The 16361-nt window shown below is 42.2% G+C and overlaps 1 protein-coding gene across 3 annotated transcripts in view; it reads left to right on the forward strand.

Moving 5' to 3' along the window:
* OTUD7A (OTU deubiquitinase 7A) overlaps positions 1–16361 on the forward strand; it is a 441745-nt gene that overhangs the window by 30095 nt on the left and 395289 nt on the right. Inside the window, exon 1 of one of the 3 annotated variants that reach the window (XM_037832852.1) lies at positions 11418–11595. The exons of 1 other annotated variant lie outside the window; for it this stretch is intronic. The gene's annotated coding sequence lies outside the window, so the exon portion shown is untranslated. Of the gene's footprint in view, positions 1–11417; positions 11596–16361 lie in introns of those variants that run through there. One more of the 3 variants, XM_037832850.1, reaches the window with a different exon arrangement.

Genomic DNA, 16361 nt, shown 5'->3' on the forward strand with positions numbered 1-16361 from the left:
CCTGTTTCAAACCCTCTGAGGTAGAGTGGAACACAGCATCCTCTTGTTACAGATGCTGAAACTGAGATTAGAGTGAAGTGCCTTGTCCAGAGTCTCAAAATGATAAGAAAAAAGGGCTGGAGCCTAGTCCAGCTCTTCTGGCTGCAAATCCCATGAGATTTACCATGTCACAGCCTCCTCCTCTGTTTACCAAAAAGAAAAGATAGAAGCTATGCATTATTTTACAGTGATCATTAATAGGTTTACCTAAATAACTAACTTCTTTAGTGCTTGGCAGGAGTTTGCCTTTACAATCTCCGCATCAGACTGATGACTGCTAAGACAACAGAAGTTGTGGGATGTGGCTGTCAGTCTGTCTGTTCATCAGGCAGCTGTAGCAAAGTGAAACCGAGGCTGGCCTTTTATTTGGGGCTCTAGATATTTCGTTGATGTGCTAGTACTGATTTTAAAAAGTTATTTTAGGAAACTAGAAATATGATACAGCACTCTAAATCCTCAAGAAGATGATTTTGGCAGTATGGTTTTCCCATTCTGTGTGGTATTTTCTGAGGCCTGAGAGGTAATCTTAAAAATACATTTTCCATAATTACTAATGTCTATTAAAGAAAAAAAATTATTGCCCAAACAGAGTCTAGGTAACTTCACACTCTACAATTAAAGGAAGATAGATAACCTCTAGAGAGTTTAGTATCATTTTGATAGTTCTGATGGAGTATATTCTGCTGTTTTTTGGAGAGTGATCATTGATTTTTTAATATTCTATAAAATTATTTCAGAAATTTTATATTGACAGAATTTTGATGGAGAATACAAGGCTTAAATAGGTAACCTTCATTATCAAAGATTTTTTTGCATGTAAAAAAATGTCTTTATTTCAAGTCTGACCAGTTTAAACAGCTAAAAACGACCACCACCAACGAAAGACCTGCTTTGTTTTTGAAAGTAAATAAACTAGCTAGTTAACCACATCATTTACATTTTACATCCCTGTGAGTGGCCCCTGGTGATATCTTACTGGAAAATGATCAAGACTTGTAATGTAGTTTTAGGGGTCCCAGCCTTGATCTGAGAGCTTCCAGGCCAACTCCACCCCAAGTGCTCTTTCCCTGGCCACGGAGTCTGTTTGCTGTCATTTGCACCTAAGCACCCTGCGGTAGACACATCTTTTGCTTTGTCTTATCTGTGATGTCCCCAGAATTGCAGGAGTTTACGAAAAAGGTCATCAGGGCCTGCCGTGTCTACAGGTTCCCTTTCTAGAGTGAGTGTTTTGCAATGTCCCCTTCCCCGGCATTGAGGAGTTCTCCTGACACCCCCTCATCTCACACGTATCCTTGGCATGTTAGGAGCCGGGCTGCAGAAGCACACGTTGTGCTTACTCCTTGGGGCTTGAGGTCCAGCCGTATGCCCTGACTTCCAGATTTCCTTCCTGATTACAGATCCATGTGCTGTTGAAGGGGTTTTGTTTTGTGTTTTTTTTTCCTTTAAGCTTTTCATTTTGAAATTATTACAAATTTGCAGGACAGTTGCAAAAATAATACAAAACCCATACAGATAACTCCAACATACTGCCCACCCAGACATCCACATCCACCAATTTTAACGTTTGCCGCATTTCCTTCCTTCCTTCCTTCCTCCCTGCCTGCTTCCCTCCCTCCCTCCCTCCATTTCTTCCTTCTCTCCTTCCTCCCTCCCTCCCTTCCTTTCTGCTTTCCTGCCTTTTTTTCCTTCCTTCCTTCCTTCTTCCCTTCCTCCATCCCTGCATCCACCCTTCTATCATCTCCATCCATCATGCATCTCTCTCTTATCTATCATCATCACCATCTAGCTCTATCTATCACTTTTCTAAACATTTGAGAGTAAGTTATAGACATCATGCTCCTTGAACACATAATATTTCCATGTACGTTTCCTAAGGACAACAATTGATATTAAACTTCCCGTCTAAAGGCATACCTTGTTTTATTGTGCTTCATTTTATTGCACTTTGCAGATACTGCACTTTTTACAAATTGAAGGTTTGTGGCAACCCTGCATTGAGAAAGTCTATTGGCACCATTTTACCAACAGCATGTTGGAAAAATGGGTGCTCTGTGTTTCTGTGTCACATTTCAATTACGGTAAGTACATTGATTGTTTTAGGCATAATGCTGTTGCACACATAACAGACCACAGTGTAGCATAAACATAACTTCTATATGCACTGGGAAACCAAAAAATTTATGGGGTCCACTTTATTGTGATATTTGTTTTATTGTGGTGGTCTGGAACCGAACTCCTAATTCTCTGAGCTATGCCTGTATATTCCAATTTTTTTTTATGTCCCAATGATGTACTTTTGGACCTTTTCTCCCCCATGATTAGACCCAGTCTGTTAGAGTTTGGAAACACTGACATGGCGGGAACAAGTTCCCTTCCACTGCTGTGTGAAGGCGTCCAGATGTGCACTGTGTCAGCCGTGAGCCCCTCCCATGTGTCTCTATCTGCCTCGCCATTTCAGAGCCTCGTTAGGCCGTCACCCGTGAGAGCCCTCATCCTGTTGGTCACAGCGAATCCATTCTTCCCACTTGATCCGAGGACCCTCCACAAGGTTACCAGGGCCACAGTGCTTGGTCTAATGACGAGCCAATGGAAGAAGAAACAGGAAGGTCAACAAACATCTGGCTCCACAAAGTGGCCACTGCCTCATGGCTCTGTCTCTGTGCAGTGGCAACGTCCAGCACAGGGGCCAGCTCCTGCCTGCCGTGGGAAACAGTGTGGTCACGGAGACCTGTGGCCAAGGCTGGCCTGGGCTTTGGGGGGAGGGTGCCTCTCGCCTTGGTGTTGTGCTTGAAAGGTGGTCCCAGACCAAGCAGGCCGGGCATTCAGCATCACAGGGCCCACCTCGTGAGCCCCTCGGCCAGTTCTCATGCCACCATCCCCCAGAAAGGTTCCCGTAGAGCTGGGAATGGGGGTGGCAGTACATCCAGCATGGCAGAGCTGGTAGAGCTCTCCTGCCCCTACCCAGCTATCTGGGTGGTTCACTCCAACATCCGCTCTGTTCTGATGATTTCAGATCAGAAAGGGTTGGTGTGGATGATGATCATACAAGGATCACTATGGCTATTGCTTGGAAGACGGATTATAAGATGGTGAGGGGCCCTCAAGATCCATTAGGGGTAGTGGCTCTGCAGGCTTCTGGAGGGAGATGATGGTGGCTTAGTCTAGGGAAGGGGCAGTGGAGGTGGAGACAGGGCAAAGTGGGATCCAGGTGGCTTGCATGTGGGAGAGGTGGAGAGTGGTACCCATGTCTCTGGCTTGAGCCCCTGGGAGGCTGGCTGTGTTGGTGATGAAGGTAGAGGGGACTAAGCTGTGGCTCTACCCAGGCCCTTCTTTCTCTTTGTATCATTAGTGCCTAGTCTGGAGTAGGGAGTGTAGATAGTTAATGTTGTGAATGACTTTATATGACATTATAGATAACTGCTATATAATGCATATAGACAGTACGTGAAGCATTGATTTTCCTGTTTATATTACATGACTGTTTTCTGTTATTGCCTTCATCATTATGTTAATGCCACATTTTTTTTGCCAATAGATGCCCAGTTGCTCTAGCACCGTTTGTTGAAGAGACTATCTTTTCCCCCGTTGAATTGCTTTTTCACCTTTGTCAAGAATCAGTTGGCTGTGCTTGTACCTGAGTTTTATATTCTGTTCCACTGATCTATGATTCTATCTGTCCTCCAGCACCGTGCTATCTTGATGACCATAGCTGCATACTAAGTCTTTATTAGGTCTCACGTTTTGTCTCACTTTCTTCTTCTTTTTTGAAATTATTTTAGCTATTCTAGTTCCTTGGCCTTTCTACCAATAATTTAGAAAATGCTTGTCTATATCTGCAAAACTACTTTACTCAGATTTTGATCAAAATTTGGAGAGACTTTACATCTTTACTCTGCTGTCTTCCAATCCTTGAATACACTATGTTTCTCCATTTATCTTGATATTATTTGATCTCTTCCATCACTGGCTTGTAATTTTCAGACTACATGCCCTGTGCTTTTTAAAATTAGATTTGTTTCTAAGAATTTCATTTGATTTTGAGTGACCATGATTCATTATTTTTTTTAATAAACTTGTAATTGTAGTAACATCTATGCAACTCAGAATTTCCCATTGTAACTGCTTTCAAGCGTACAATTCAGTGGTGTTAATTACATTCAAAATATTTTGCTATCATCTCCAACATCCGTTACCCAAACTTCTGCATTGCCTCAAACAGAAACTCTGCACTCATTAAGCAATAACTCTCCATTCTCCTCATGCCCTGTAATCTATTATATGTCTCTATGAATTTGTTTTTGTTTTTTTTTAGGTAAGTGAGATCATACATTATTTTTCTTTTTGTGCTGGCTTATTTTACTCAACATGATATCTTCAAGGTCCATCCATGTAGCATAGCAGACATCAGAACTTCACTCATTTTTATAGCTAAATAATATTCCCTACATGTATGTACCCCATTTTGTTTATCCATTTATCTGTAGGTGGATACTTGGATTGCCTCCACCTTTTAGCTGTTGTGACTAATGCCGCTGTGAACATTGTTGTACAGATAACTGTAGTGTTTCAGTTCTTTCTGATGTATACCAAGAAGGGGGAGAGCCAGGTCATATGGTAGTTCTATATTCAACTTCCTGAGAAACTACCAAACTGATTGCCATGGTGGCTGTACCATTTTACAGTCTGACAATGTTTCAATTTCTCTACATCCTAATCAGCACTATTTTTTTTTCCATTTTAAAAAGTAGCAGCCATCCTTATGGGTGTGAAGTGGTATCTCACTGTGGGTTTGATTTGCATTTCCCTAATGGCTAATGATGTTGAGCATCTTTTCATGTGTTTTTTGGCCACTTGTGTGTCTTCTATTCAAGTCTTTGCCCATTTTTAAATTGTTTTATTCTGTCTTTTTATTGATGCATTATTGGCTTCTTTTTTAAATGTCTGGTTCTTCCTTTTGTTCATGCATTGTTTTCCTGATTTCCTTTGGTTCTATGTCCTTGTTTTCCTTTAGCTCATGAACTGATTTAGGAGAATTGACCTACCATCTTTGATTAGTTATTCCAGCATCTGGGCTTCCTGTGCTGTCTTATTTTGTCCTTTGAATGAGCCATCTCTTCTTGTTTCTTGGTATGTCTTGTAATCTTTTTTTGAAGGTGGAGAATTTGAGCATTTTGATGTGCTAACCCTGGAAAAAAGATCCTCCCTCTTATCCAGGGTTTTAGTGTAGATTGGCTCTGTTGAGGCTTTTCTTCAATTCTTGGCCTAGTTTATTCTGAATGTTTAGATCAACTGGTGCTGACCGATTTGGTTCTTCTCAGGTCTTTCTGAGCATGCATCTTGCCCTGGGCATGCATGGTAGAGTTCCAAGACTTCTCAGTATGTGAGACTGTTTCGCTTCTGAAAAAGGAGTTTCCCTCCATCTTCTCCTCCAAGGACCCTGAGCTGTACTCTTTCTCTCAACCGCAGTCAGCTTAACTCCACTCCACCTTTCCACCCTAGTTCTGCTCCATGGATCTGCTCACCCTTTCCCTGCCACTTCTCTATTCAGGGAAATTCTAGGTTGGGCAACTCAGAAATGTGCCCTGAGTCATTCTTCCGTGGAGCCAATGGGGCTCATATACATAGACACCCACTTTTTTATTTAAATACACCGATGATCAGACACTAGGGGCCCACGCTTGAAAGCTCGTGGCAGCCAAGCCTCTGTGGTGGGTTGTACAATTGCTGTGTGGAATGGGGGCTGGGGTGTGTGGGAATGGGGTGTGCCAGACAAGTAAACACATCTCACTGCTCTCCTACCATTTTTAAGCTTTCTTTTTCCTGATGCAGCATTCTTCGGGTCATTGTTTTGGGAAAGTTGATATTGACAGATTCTGCCTCTTTGGGGGCTGTTTCTTTTTTTTTTTTTTAAGGATGTATATGTTTATTTATTTTTTTTAATCTTCATTTTATTGAGATATATTCACATACCACGCAGTCATACAAAACAAATCGTACATTCGATTGTTCACAGTACCATTACATAGTTCTACATTCATCACCTAAATCAATCCCTGACACCTTCATTAGCACACACACAAAAATAACAAGAATAATAATTAAAGTGAAAAAGAGCAATTGAAGTAAAAAAGAACACTGGGTACCTTTGTCTGTTTGTTTGTTTGTTTCCTTCCCCTATTTTTCTACTCATCCATCCATAAACTAGACAAAGTGGAGTGTGGTCCTTATGGCTTTCCCAATCCACTGTCACCCCTCATAAGCTACATTTTAATACAATTGTCTTCGAGATTCATGGGTTCTGGGTTGTAGTTTGATAGTTTCAGGTATCCACCACCAGCTACCCCAATTCTTTAGAACCTAAAAAGGGTTGTCTAAATTGTGCGTAAGAGTGCCCACCAGAGTGACCTCTCGGCTCCTTTTGGAATCTCTCTGCCACTGAAGCTTATTTCATTTCCTTTCACATCCCCCTTTTGGTCAAGAAGATGTTCTCCGTCCCACGATGCCAGGTCTACATTCCTCCCCGGGAGTCATATTCCACGTTGTGGGGGCTGTTTCTAAGGAGGGGAGGGGCATCTTGCAGACTTCTTCACTCCACCACCTTGCTGGCATTACCCTTGTATTGTGTTCTGAACTTCAGTGTCTACTTGTTCATTGTAAGTATATTGAAACAGAACTGAATTTTGTATATTGACCTTGTATTCTGAGTGACCTTTCTGAACTCACTTATTTCTAGGAGTTTTTTTTGTTGTTGATGGTGTAGATTCCTCAGGATTTTCTACATAGACTATCACCTTATCCATAAACAGGGATGTTTTTATTTCTTCTTTTTTTGATCTATGTATGTTTTATTTCCTTTTTTCTGCCTTATTGCATTGGCTAGAATTTCCAGTACTGTTTGAATAGCAATAGTGAAATCGGACACCCTTGCCTTATTTTAGATATTAAGGGACAGCATTCGGTATTTCCCCATTATGTATGATGGTACCTGTAGGTGTTTCATAGATGTCCTATATCAGTTTGAAGAAGTTCCCTTCTATTCCTAGTTTGCTGAGAATTTTTCTCATGAAAATGTGTTGAATTTTGTCAAATACATTTTCTGAGACATTTGGTAGGATTTTTTTTTCCCTTTAGCTTGTTATGTAGTGGATTTCATTGATTTTTTTAATTAAAATATTGAACCAGTCTTGCCTATATGGAATAAACCCACTTCCTCGTAGTGTGTCTTTCTTTGTATATATTTCTGAATTCTGTTTGCCAATATTTTGCTGAGGTTTTTTTTGTCTTTATTCATGAGGGATATTGGCACTTTTATGGTGCTGTCTTTGACTGGTTTGGGTATCACACTAATACCAACCTCATAATCTGAGTTGAAATAATAATTATTCTTCACAAGCACTTCTGTGAAAGGAATGATTAGTGAGATGCCACACTGTAACTTTTCTTTAGCTCTTCTCAATCTAAAATGATAAAGTTCCTGAGATGTGCAAAAATAAAAAGAGAGAGAAAATACTTCAGAAGAGCTGAAAAGCAATTAAATTATAAAAGTACCCTCCTCCAGATTCTAAAATGGCCTGTCACAGAGTAATTGTGGAAGACTGTGTCTGTGCTATGATCTGCATTTTAGAGAGCAGGTAGAAATCTTAGCATCAAATACAATCTTTGGAGATTGCTTGAAACATGTGTCTTGAATCAGATGCAAATTATAAAACAGTGCTGTAATTTATAAAAAAGCGAAAAAAAAAAAAGGTTTTGGTTTTGCAGTCTTGTCAGAGAGTGGGGAAATGGTTTCAATATGGCATTGGCTACCCAGACTCATCTATTTAAATGCAGGTCTGAAAAATAGGACAGTTTGGAGAACAAAGACAATAGTATAATAAAACATTTTAATGAAGCAGAGTAATTGCATTTCTTGTTGATTATGTCGAGGCCTCTGGCTTGCTTTTTGCACTAAAAAAAGCAGTGATATTTTTGCCTTGTTTTGCATTTCTTTACCATTCTGTATGGTGACCAGCAGAGAGTTTGTCAGATGTAGCAAATAAAAGTATTGGATGTCCAGTGAAATTCGAATTTCACAGAAACATGATTATTTTTAGTATAAGTATGGCCCATGCAATATTTGGGACATACTTATCTTAAATGTTATTTCTTGTTTATCTGCAATTCAGATGTCACTGGACCTCTTGTAATTTAGCTGGTAGTGCTAGCTTTTTTCTGTATTTGAACCTCGCTCATTTTCATTCAACAGAAAAGCAAAAAATGTGACAGAAGGTTGTCAAAATTCTGTAGCCATAGTTTTAATTTGGATATGTATCTTTATTTAGAATGTCTTTTTCCTGCAAGTGGACATTATGACAACCTTTGCTTAATATTTAATTAAATATGTTTATCAGTGGCTGCGGCATGGTGTTTGCTGCCTTGGAGTTGGGGGTCCCCTCCCTGTCCTAGTTTGTGCCTTGAACCACCAAGGCTCAAGTCCACTTCCTGTTTGCAGCGAGCGGTCACACTTCATTCGTCTTGCCAGTGTCTAATTATTCAAAAAGACTCTTACTCATCCACATATCCACACGTCAGGCATATTTGCAATTACCCTTTTAGGATGCTGCCTAAATTAGTGCCCATGAACTACAGAGGAGGTGGTAATTTTTACAGACTTCCTGGGTAAACTATATACGTAGAGGCAGAATTTTTATTTATTGCCCTCTTTACTTAAATTATCCACCCTCTAAAGCATGTACCTCACATTCTGTAAAGTGCTTGGGTTAGAGGAAAGGCCCAGATGGAAGTAGTCCAGGTGTCTGTCCATCAACTGATGAGTGGATCAGTAAAATATGGTGTAGGCACGTGACAGATGGTTACGAGGAACGAAGCTCTGATGCGTGCGGCAACGTGGATGAACCTGGAAGTCATCATGTTGAGTGAAATGAGCCAGACGTGAAAGGGCAAATATTGTGTGATTCTCACTGATTTGAAAGAATTACAGTAAGCAAGTTCATTGAGTCAGAATCTAGAATAAAGGGTACCTGGGATGGGGTGCAGATAGGGAATAGGGAGTTCAGACTTAAAATGTATAGAGCTCCTATTTGGAACAATGGGGGAAAAGTATGTGATAGAACTTCTCCATCGATACTCTGAGGGATGAGGCATCAACAACAGGAGGCCTGTGTGGGAGACCATCTCAGCAGTCATCTTTATGCCTGTGTACAGCAGCCGTGCTCCTAGGGCCTCCTTTCCCCTCCCCTCCCCTCCCCTAACCCTTCCCTTCCCCTCCCCTAACCCTTCCCTTCTCTCCCCTTCCCTCCTCTCCCTTCCCCTCCTGTCCCCCTCCCTTCCCCTCCCCACCCCTTCAACGCCCATCCTCCTTGCTTCCCTCCCCTCCCCTCCCTTCCCTCCTCTCCCTTCCCTTCCCATTCCTTCCTCCCTCCATCCTCCTTCCTCCCCTCCCCTCCCCTCTCCCTTCCCTCCCTACCTTCTGTTCCCCTCCTTTCCCCGCCCTTCCCCTTCCTCTCCCCTCCCCCCCTCTTCCCAGCCCTTCCCTTCTGTTCCCTCCCCTCTTCCTTCTCTCCCCTTCCCTTTCCTGGGGACAGTATCAACAGTATTCTTATATCTGTTTGAATTTGTTTAAACTCAGAGGAAGGAAATACCCCTGACTCTTGGTTGTATTTTTGGCTGTTTTTTGGTGCCTGAGGCTGTCTTAGAATAGAATTCTGCTAAAAACAAAGCTAAAGATTATGAATCTTTTAAGGATCAAACACCCTTTAATATAAAGTCAGAAAAGGCACTATGGGAAGTTTCCAGCAGCTAAGATGAAGTTCATCCCCTCCATGGCTAAACAAAACATTGTAAGATCCCAGAGAAGTTGGGGCTGTGGGTGGGGATGAGGTGGGGGGATTCCCCCACCCCCAAAGCAGAGCAGTAACCTCTGAGGCCTTTTCCTTTATGTCTTGTGAAAACTGGACTCATTATTCCCAAGTTTGTCATTGATTGTCAGATTTCTGTCATTTTCAAGTAAATTCGCTTAGAAGGAAGGTTTAAATATTTGTTGCGATGCACTATTTTATTCACCCAAAATACAGAAGTGAGAGATTTGATAATTGCCAGTATCTCTGGAATTCTTGGTATATTTAAATCCGGCCTGAGTTTTAAAGTATTAAGAAATTATAAACGGAACACTTTTATATTGAATGGAATATGTTTTATTGGTTAAAATGCATAAATATGTAGTTGCTAAGAGCCAGTCTTTGAGTGCTCAGAATGGATATCTTTCTACAACTTTGATGTTTAAATAGGAAGAAAAATGGAAAAAAAAAAAAAAAAACAACTATTTGTCACAACCCAGTTACCCTTTTGGGATGTATTTCTATAGCCTTCAAACCTGAAAAAAGATTTTTCCAAATGTAAATGTTTTCCTTTGTAAACATTTTCTTTTTCTAAACTTCCACATTTAAGTATAAATTAAACTCTCCCGTTTCTAATGACAGGGAACTATACTATACACATGGTTGCATTAAATGCACATGGGCCAGTGCACAGGGGAATCACCGGAGTTGGGCATTTTGTGGAGACCAGGTGACCATTTCCATCATCTGTGTTTCCCATCTATGAAGTTCATCCCTCTGCTGGGAAACTCACACTTGAGAGTAAAGACCTCTTTATCCCTCCTCCCTGAAGGAGCACAGCATTGCTCCCTTCTTTAAAGTGTCAGGGATGTCAGCTGCCTGGTGCTCCAGGGATATCCATTCCTTCCTGAGCCCACGTGGATGCTTCTGGATTGTGGGGCGTCCCTGTGACAGGTGTTCTCCTGTGGATTGTGTCCTTGGGGTTCCCTTTCAGGTCACGGTTGCCCCGAGTCTCCGTAGGTTTGCCCTGGCACCCCGTTACCAGCACAGGTGTGGCCCAGGGCTCCCCAGTTCAGGGGCGGAATGCTGGATGCACCTCCCAGGGGTTAACACCAAATGGACCCAGTGTGCTCAGATTCCCAGCCCACTCGTCCAACGTTTTCAGTTTATGGTAAAATGAAATGCACAAGTTTTAGGTATGCTTTCAGACAAGTCTTGACAAATGCATTCACCTGTGTGATTCAAATCCTTATCAAAACATGGAACACACACATCGCCAGCAAGTTCCCCCATGCCCTGCCTCCAGTCCCCTCCCGCTTTGGTTTTCCATTGTAGATTCGTTCTGCCGGTCCCAGGGCTTCATCTAGGTTTCTGTGATTCATCTGCATTGTTGTTTTGTCAATGCTTTTCTCCTTTTCATTGGTGTCTCTCTTCCATTGCCTCCCTGTCCCTCTGTTGGTTTGTTCCCCTCCTGTCACTGAGCACGCGGCTGTTCCCAGTTTGGGCTCGTATGAGTAAGGCTGCTTGTAAGAGGCTCTTTGTACATTCTTGAATGAGGCTCTTTCTGGAGAGAGGCTTTCATTTCTCTCAGATTAATTCCTAGGAATGGAATTGCTGGGTCTTACGGCAGGCTTTCAAAACACCGACAGCCTGTTTTTCACTGCCACCTACAAGGTATGAAGATTCTAGTTGTTCCATGCCCTTGCCAACATTTGCTATGGTAAGCCTTCTTTCTTTGTGGTATCTGATCCTGGTTTTGATTTACGTGTCCCTGATGACTGATGATGTTGATCACTTTTATTAGTCATTCATATAATCTTCCTTTGTTTTTAGTACCTGTTCAGTTCCATTACCAGTTTTACTAGGTTGTTTGTCTTCTTCTTGAGTTACAGTTATTTTTTATATGGTCTAGATTTTACTCCTTTGACAGATTGCATTTTCTTTCAACTTATTAGTTACTTATTCATTTTCCTAAGGGTATCTTCTGATGAGCAGAATTTTAAAAATTTTAATGAAGTGTGTATTTTTCATTGTTTCATTTTTGGTCATTGTTTTCAGTGTCTTGAAGTAACTTTTGTCTACTCCAAGCCATGGAAATATTCTCCTATATTTCTTTTAGAAGTTTGATAGTTTAGTATTTACATTGAGGTTTATGATTCATCTTGAATTGATTTTCACATATGGTGTGAGGTAGGGTTTGGAGTTCATTTTTTTTTGTTTGGATTTCTGGTTGTTCTAGCATCATTTATTGACAATACCATCTGTGCCACTTTAAAGCTGTTATGTACCCCAGGAAAGACTTGTTCTTTAATGCAGTCTTGTGGGGACAGACTTATTATGGGTGGGACCTTTGATTAGATTGTTTCCATGGAGATGTGACCCCACCCATTCAGGGTGGGTCTTGATTAGTTCACTGGAGTCCTTTAAGAGAGCTCAAGGAGAGAAGGAGCTCAGAGAAGCTCACAGAGACATTTTGGAGAGAAGCTAAGATATGTAATCCAGAGTTTGCTCCCAGGAGAAGCTAAGAGCTGACACAGACCAAGACCCTTGGATATGCAGATAGAAAGACATTGGAGATGCTAAGCTTAGAGGTGAAGCCCAGAGTTTGCCCCAGAGAAGCTAAGAGAGGACCCCCCTGATGCTTAGAGAGAAATGCCCTGGGAGAACAAGTAAGGATGCACAGGAGCTGAGCGAGCAAAGCTTAGAGAGACTGAAGCCCAGAGACATTTTGGAGAAAGCCATTTTGAAACCAGAACCCAGGAGCAAAGAATCAGCAGACACCAGCCATGTGCCTTCCCAGCTGATAGAGGTGTTCCTGATGCCATTGACCTTTCTTGAGTGATGGTATCCTCTTGTTGAAGCCTTAATTCGGACACTTTCATGGCCATAGAACTGTAAATTTGTAACCTATAAGTCCCCTTTATAAAAGCCAATCCACTTGTGGTATTTTGCATAATGGCAGCTTTAGCAAACTGGAACACCATCCCCTCCATGCTGAATTATAGCGGTGCCTTTCTCAAAAATCAAGTGGTTATATCAGTGAGGGTCTCTTTCTGGGATCTATTGTCTTTCATTTACTGATTTGTCTGTCTTTAGGCCAGTACCACATTGCCTTACTTACTATACCTTTATAGTAACATCCTGCATTTTTGGCCATTGCGTTTTCATGGCTTTGCCGCAGTTTGATCCAGTAGACTTCATTAACATTACTCGCTCACCCTTGGTTTCCTTTTGTGCAAAAAAATGATGATGTCTCTGAGTGACGGTGACTGAGCGAATCATGTATGGAAACACATGGCCGGGGGCACACATAGGACATGTTCATAATTTATCCTCAAATTGGGCTCACATTTTTGTGTACCATCGTTGTGTTTCTGAGATTTAGTTGGGAGATCAGTGGAGGAGCAATAGGGTGCAATAATTTTAATTAAGATCTTTAACTCAATGGCAGAGTTAAAAACCAAGTTACAATCTAATTAGTCCCAGTGCTGCCCTTGGCAATTTGATTTTGTAGCATTCTCTAATCTTTTAAAGTTTACCTATCTGTGCCTCAGTTTTCTTACATGTAAAATGAAAAACCATACCCTAAAGGTCTTTGACAGACACAGATGCACTAGGATATGTGAAAGCACTCTGTAAGGTCCAGCGAGTTATAGCAATATAACTTGTACTCAGCCCTTGGCCATTCTCTCTCCACTGGGACTGCAAGCATTCAGAAGGAAGGGGGTGTGTTATTTTCTGTATATTTTTGTGTTTATGACTTGGATACGAGGTCTCACCTCATTAATCTGGCACTTATTTCCTTAATATAATTGCTTCTATCAGGCCCTGCTCTCAGACCATGGATAATGGAACATATCTGTGTCTCCACTAGTATTTGTTGTCACAGCCAATGAAAATCATATTTAAAATCATTGACTAGAGGTCTTCACAGAGTCACATAGCCGGCTCTTGCCTTCTTAAAGCTTCTGATATAAGGCACAAACTGAGGCAGGTTTGAAAAGGGGAAATGTTAGATTTTGTGTATGGTAAGAGAATAAAAATTTTTTTAAAAATCCATGGAACTGCACTGCACAAATGGTCAACCTAAATTCAACTATGGACTATGGTTCATAGTACAATCATAAAAATGTGCTATTATCAGTAGTAACAAATGTTCCACACCAATGCATGGTGTTAGTAATATTGCAGAATATGGAAATCCTGTATTTTATGCATGATTGTTTTGTAAACCTACAATTTCTCTAATAAAGAAAAAAAAGAAAAAAGAAATATGAGCAAAAAAACCCAAATAAAAACATAGAAAAGAGATAGCAGCTGTGGAATGCACTTAGACCTGAGTAGTAGCAGAATATAGTGATGGGACTGATGAAGCAGCCACAGAAGATCGATGACTCTGGGTATATGTTTGGAACATCCTGCGATCCCTTAACCCTGAGAAAGGGTGAGTGCCTCAGGCGAGGAGTGGGGTGGGGATGGAGAGAATGGAGAGAAGGGCAAGATGTGGCTTCTGAGGATACAGAGATGGCTGTGGGCTTCTTTGGGTGGCTTTGAGGACTATTTGGGAGTGTCTCTGGCTGTTGGGTTAAGAGTGTCTGGATCTCAGTCAGCAAACTCAGCTCTAAGGGAATAACTCCTTTCTGTTTCTGTACGTCTGCTTATCCGAGGGCCTTGTCCACCTCCCCAGGTTGTGCCTGCTGTGGGATCTACTGACCTGCCATGGGGTGGTCCCCAAGGGGGCACAGCCACCTCCGGTCAGTGAGCATCGGTCCACAAAGGTGGATTCTAAAGCATCCATTGTCCCTGCTTGTCCTCTCCTTACAGCTGTGTGACTGGACAAAGTTGGGAATGGTTGACATGTTTATAATAACATCCCAACCTTCTGGTGTCCTCGTGTCACTCCATGGTGGCCTTGCCTCCCTGGAGATGCCACTCTGCAGTGGACAGAGACCCATGGAGCTGAGAGTGAGGATGGGATAACCCACTCCAGGAATGATTTCTGGAATAAGACAGCTGGCCTGGTGGAGTGGGACAGAGGGTGGGGAGCCCCCCTGCTGGACCTGCCCTCACCGTGTTGATGGTGCCTGGTCTGGTGGTGCTGGAGGGTCAGTGGGAGCTGCACTTCCTGCAGCTCCCAGCCTGACTGTGCTTTCAAGACAGGGAGAGTGTACTCATGCCTCCAGATGTGGCTGGTGGCCCTCCTCCTACTGCCTTTCCGGTTGGCTGGGCTTACTGTCCACACCCTGCTTTCCACTGGTCTCTGTTTTCTTCATCTGGTTCTTTCATTTGTATGTTCATGCATTTAGCAAATATTTATTGAGCATATGCTATGGAGCAGGGTCACCAAGAGCAGTAGTAAGAGGGCCACTTTCATGCCACCAGGTGTTCAGGGGTGAGGCGATGGAGAATAGATTGTGCTGTCTTGCATTTATATTCTGTGTGATCTGGCTCCTGACTTAGGGACCTACCCAGGGTAAAGCAGGGGGAGCAGAGACGGGAGGCAGCTGTGACAGATCTCCAACTAGTCAGCCAGTGACAGTAAAAGCTTTGATATTAGCCAGCCCAGCCCTTGAATGGCAAGCACTCAGGGAGCCAGTTCCCAGGACCAAAGAAATTGCAGACAGGGGAGAATATATCCCAGACAGATTTGATTCAGGGCCATATACTTCCACACTTTGCTCCACATTAAGCCTTGAAAAATAGCTGATCCCATGCAAAAATGACGCAGGACAACAAAAGAATTAGTCTGCAGGGAAACCCGAAAATACGAATGAAAGAAAAAGAAAAGCATAAGCAAGAGACTGAAGAAGAAAGCAGACGATTCTGGCACCAGCTGAAGAATTCAGGAACGTAAATTTCCATACTCTCAAAGGAAATGCTGGCATCATGATCCCTTAAGCAAAATCCTAGCATAGAAGGGAGATCCAGAGATGCAAGTAAGACAAGAAAATGAGGCCCAAGCTGACAGAATTCAGTGGGTGGGTGTGGAAACGGAAGAGAACAAATTACAATGATACTGACGTAAATACTACCTCAGAAACCACAAAATAGGAAGCGTGCTGGTTTAATCTGTTATGTCCCCAACAAAAGCCATGCTCTTTTATGCAATCTTGTAGGGGCAGACTTATTATTCTTTTGATTAGGGTGTGACCTTTTGATTAGGTTGTTTCATGGAGATGTAACTCACCCAACTGTAGCTGAGACCTTTTGATTAGATCATTTCCATGGAGGTGTGGCCCCACACATCCAGTGATTAGATCACTGGAGTCCCTTAAGAGAGCTCATGGAGAGGAGCAGCTCAGAGAAGCTGAAAGAGACATTTTGGAGAGAAGCTAAGATATGTAATCCAGAGTTTGCCTTCAGGAGAAGCTAAGAGGTGACACAGACCAAGATGCTTGGAGATGCAGACAGAAGGACATTTGGAGATGCTAAGCTAAGAGATGAAGCCCAGAGTTTGCCACAGAGAAGCTAAGAAGAGGACTCCCA

The sequence above is a fragment of the Choloepus didactylus genome, chromosome 4 (genome assembly GCF_015220235.1).
Source record: "Choloepus didactylus isolate mChoDid1 chromosome 4, mChoDid1.pri, whole genome shotgun sequence".
NCBI lineage: Eukaryota > Metazoa > Chordata > Mammalia > Pilosa > Megalonychidae > Choloepus > Choloepus didactylus.